The following is a 4,800-nucleotide window of genomic DNA, read 5'->3' as shown; positions in this document are numbered from 1 at the left end:
ATGAGACTTTAAGAATCAGGAAATTAAATGCTCCCAGTCACAACTACCAGCAAGAACAGCAGAAATGAGCTATACCAGAGAATTTGCCCAGCCTTTCTGTACTATACTCATCCACTGCAATTCTCTGGGTGCTTTGAAGTGATGTGTCTAGGGCAACACACCCTGTAGGTATCTATAGCAGTGGGTAAATCAATGACTGGGTGTACCCTTTCCTGACAAAAAATGGACCTGTCTTCCCTGTGGCTGCACTTCTCTGAGACATCTCACACTTCTCCCATAGCTTCCTCAGCACCCTGAAGATATTCTTTCCTTTCAAGCCCATTTGCAAATATTTTGTTTACTGTCTTGGAATCAAAACTGCCTGCCAGCTCATGACGAATAAATTGCTTGATAAATAAAAGTCTGCCATCAGTTGCAGATCCCATCACCACCATTTCAATTTGTTCTGCTTGTCTTAGAAACTCAATGGATTGCATGGGAACAACTACAATAATTCCTCTCCAAAATCAATCATAATTTTTGTGTGTGTAGCTTTACTCCCTGGCATATTTATTAAAGTATCACAGGGAAGATCTTTAGTGACATTTTTGTCAGGTTGATGCTGGCATGAGTTAATTTTTAGCTTTATCAAGACTGGCTTGTGATAATCCTGTTATTATTGAGTTGCTTATGGGGGACCTTCTGCCACTGTGTAAAAAGTTGTCATTTTGGATGCAGGAAAAGGTCCAGTTTCATTTGAGTGTAGTATATCCAATACAGGATCTCAGGAGTTTGTTCTGGATTATTTCCTACATGTCATTTGACTTGCAAAATTTCAGTTTCTTTATTTTATTTTAAAGAAATGGATTCCTTTTAAGGATGCCAAAATTCTTGAGACAAAACATGCATTAACACTCCCCTGGGTTTCATTTCTGCTCAGGAAAGTTAACTTCTGCTCAGCTTTGCTTTCCACAGGCATAAACACACAGGATAAAATCTGTAAAACTATGCCTCTTGGGAAACCTAAATGGGCAGAAGTTTCATAGAAAGCCAAATGCAAACCTCTTGTGCTCATGGCAGGGTGCTCAGCTCCAGCCTGAGCTCTCCCAAGTTGGACTTGTCATTTCTTTCCATGGTAACACCCCAGAGAGCTGAGGGAGGTCTGCCTGCATCTTCTCCTTAATGAGAAAGCAGCAAAAGTGATTAAAAAACCACTTTTCAACAGCAAAGTTAAGTTTTGTTAAAACAAGGTCATTTTCAAATAGAAAACCACCCATATTATCTTTGTGAGAGAATATATCTGGTCTCAAAAAGCACCTCATGCTCCCCTCCCAGCTGTATCCCCATAGGTACCTTTTGTCTCTTGAGTCTTGCTCCACTGGAGTGGCCATAAAGTTTGCCTGTTTGTTTCTGTATTCAAGTATAATTTTCTTCTTTGTACAGATTCAGATTTATCTGGTTATCAAATACATTCATCCCAAGCATCTCCCAGAATCTCCCAGCGTCTCCTCTGTTTCATGTTTCCTGTTTGCTCTAATTCTCTCTCATACTGCAGGAACCCCCTCACTTTCTCTTTCCCCAGGTTTTCTTCCTGGAAGACTCAACCTCCACCTCCCTCTGCAGGGTCTGTGTGGCACAGTGCAACAGCAAGAACAAGGTTCTTGCTGCCTGGCCAGCCCTTCAAGCAGAACCAGGTCCAGACCTGCATTCAACATACCCTGAACAAATGAACAAAAGAGATTCCAGGCACAATAATTGTAAACATCCCCTGTGTACATTTTAAGAAGGAAGTCTTACCAGGGATTACAGCACAACATTGGCCATAAAAGAGAACAGATTCCTGCATCACAGAATGTATTTGTAATAAGGTAGAAACAAAACCAACCAACCAACCAAACAAACAAAGAGGCCCACAATAAAACAATAATAAGTAAAAAAAAAGAGGGTAAAATGTTGGAGAAGATCACTGCTAAAAAAGGCAGCTCTTTTTTATTAACATTCCACATTAACAAAGTGTCCCAAATTTAGGACAAGAATTCCAATTTCAGCCCATAGCCATGAGAATTTTCTGTTTCCTCCAAAATGTTAAGCTTTGCTAATACATCTGCTAGTTTGAACTCTACTCATTTCACTCACCAGTGTCTCTGTTTCCATATATCCTTTGTTGGCCTCCTGAAGGAATTGCATAATCCACCTTTTCCCTACCAAATGCTGCCTTCCCTGTGCATCTGCAATGACAGGATCTGAGCACTGTGATGCAGCCTATGGCTTTCACAAGTGCTGAATATGACACACAACTCCAGTGCAAGCCTCATGCACCCAGTGTCCTCAAGAATTTACAGTCCCTGTTCAGCACTCAACTGATGTAGAGAAAATCTGGTGTGCAGATTTCCTTCCCACAGCCACACTTTTCTCATGTTTCTCTGGTGTGTGGCAGGGAAAGGCCACCAAGGAATAGTTTTCCATTCTTTTAAATAAATGGTTTTACAGGTGATCAGTTTCAATTACATCTCTTATTTGCCTATATTAAATAAAGATCCCATTTAGCTGATGTGCTGCTGCTTCAGTAATCCATTGTCTTCTTTGCTTATTGCAGCCTCAACCTATGTCTCACCTCCAGCTCTTTACCAAGTAATCCACTCTAATCCAAGTCACTGACAGAGATAACAAGCACTACAGAATGAGGAAATTACTATGTGAAGACACTGTTAGAAAGAGGTTTTCTCAAAAGCAAAATGATCCCTCTCCTCCTTATAGCTCACTGTTGTTTAATCATTTGGTATTTATTGTGTCCTGTGTTTGTACAGTTTTGTTCTGTTTTTTAAATCAAATGGTGTGTGGTCCCAAGCCAGATGCTTCACAGCAGCCTCTGTGAGTTGAGCTGCTGACCTGCACTGCCAATGCTTTTCACTTTGCTTACTCTGCTAGTGCATCATGCAGTGTCCTGGCTGCCAGCTGAGATGTTCCATGAACACAGTTCGGAAAGTCATGAACTTCCCATCCTCTTCATTATGGCTACATCACCTTCATGAACTGGCAAAGAGTTGCTAACAGCAGCTGAGTAGGAATCAGTCAGAAAAAAAATGGTTTTGAGTTCCCTTGTGTCTCAATCCTTCCGTGTCCAGCTTGTTCCTCAAAGTTTGCAGCAATCTAACAGACTTCCCATTTAAAAGTCCTTGTAAAATCTTAACAAAATATTAGAAGGTTTGAAATTATTTGTCATTTTTCTGAAAGCAGATGTGTGTGCACAGCATTATTTTTTTTTCTTTAAGGCTCCATAACACAGCAGCCTGCAAAACTATTTGACAGGATGAATGTGAGCTGTTGCTTAGTGACAGTTGGTTCCTGGTGATATGGGAACATTTCTGCTCCGTGGTTGGATTTGTCTCCCCACCACCACCTCCCACTGAAGATAACAGGAAGGGGAATGCACTTTTTAGTGGGACATCCTGCCAAAAGCCCCACTTGATATCAAAAAGAAATGGAAAAAGAAAACAAATCAATGACTTTTCCACTCCTGCTTTTCCAGGTCTGGTGAGATTTAGTCAAACTGAAAATATTTTGTAATAGGTACAGAAATAACTCAATATTTAGGTGTGTTGTTTGTTTTTTTTTTTTTAAAAGAAAAACATTGAAAAAAATTAATTGTAAAAGAGATCTGGGTTATGAAGGATTAGATCCATCCTGCTCAGTTCTCTATCAATGAGTTTCTCTAGGAACTTTGAGAATATGATTCCTTGGTGTAATAATAATGTCCTATCCATACAAAACTTGCCATTGCTGCTTGGTTTCTATGAGCAATCAGGAAGGTAATACAAATATTTGCAAAGACTGAAAACTAAAAGCCCAGATGTCATGACATTTAAGCAAAGTTTATTCTTACTTAGCTCTTTGGCTTCAGTTTTCACCCCTGCTTGTTCTTCAAACATCACGAACCCCAACTGCAGAGACTGAAGGAGAAGTGGAAAGAAGAAGAAATCTTCACTTGCCTTTCTGCCACGTTGAGTGCAAGTGAAATCCATTTCACCTGAATTCAGTGATCTAAAAGACATGTTGTGTAAGCAGGTGATCCAGCAGATCAGCAGAGTGATGAACAGATTCAAAAGCAGTTCATCCCACTCGTAAGATACGTGACCAAGACAGATGGGATGAATCATCCTCTGATGTACCCTTTTTTCTCCACTGATTTTAGTGGAGCCTCCATAGCTAATTGCATATTTCTCTTTGCTCAAATGAAATGAGGTGAATTCCACTCCCATTTACCAAACAACTGCAGTGCAGAATTGTATTTTCAAGCTGTGTACACACAAATAAACTAAGTCTATAGTGTGAGGCTATGAAAAATGTGCAGTTCTAACAAACAATGTCTACAGTGCTGCAGAATTACAGCTGACAGCCCAGGATGAGGGAAATAATACTTTATTCTCAGCTCCTAGAGAAATACAGCCCATCATAGAATCCTTCCCCAAGATATGACTAAGAAATACAAGAGTTAGAAATATGTTATATTAAACTTCTTAATTTACTTGGTAAGAGCAGAAGGATTTTGAAGAGGATGTACTAATAGCAACTCTGATTTGTCCATTTTTTTAATTGAAAAGGTGGTATTGGACACTGGATATGAGGTGGGACCACACTACATCTAACAGTGTGGATACAATAATGAAGGAATAATTTTGTTATTCTTAGTTCAGGCACAATTGCATTCATACTAGGAGATTATCCAAATTGAAGTTGTAGAAGTGAAATAAATAGTAAAAGTAGTATATTCAATGAAGGAATGAAGTAAATTGGGATTAAACACATCCAGTTAGGACTGAT

This window comes from Chaetura pelagica, unplaced genomic scaffold (genome assembly GCF_000747805.2).
Source record: "Chaetura pelagica isolate M959 unplaced genomic scaffold, ChaPel_1.0 scaffold46, whole genome shotgun sequence".
NCBI lineage: Eukaryota > Metazoa > Chordata > Aves > Apodiformes > Apodidae > Chaetura > Chaetura pelagica.
Note: the sequence above shows the minus strand (reverse complement) of the source record.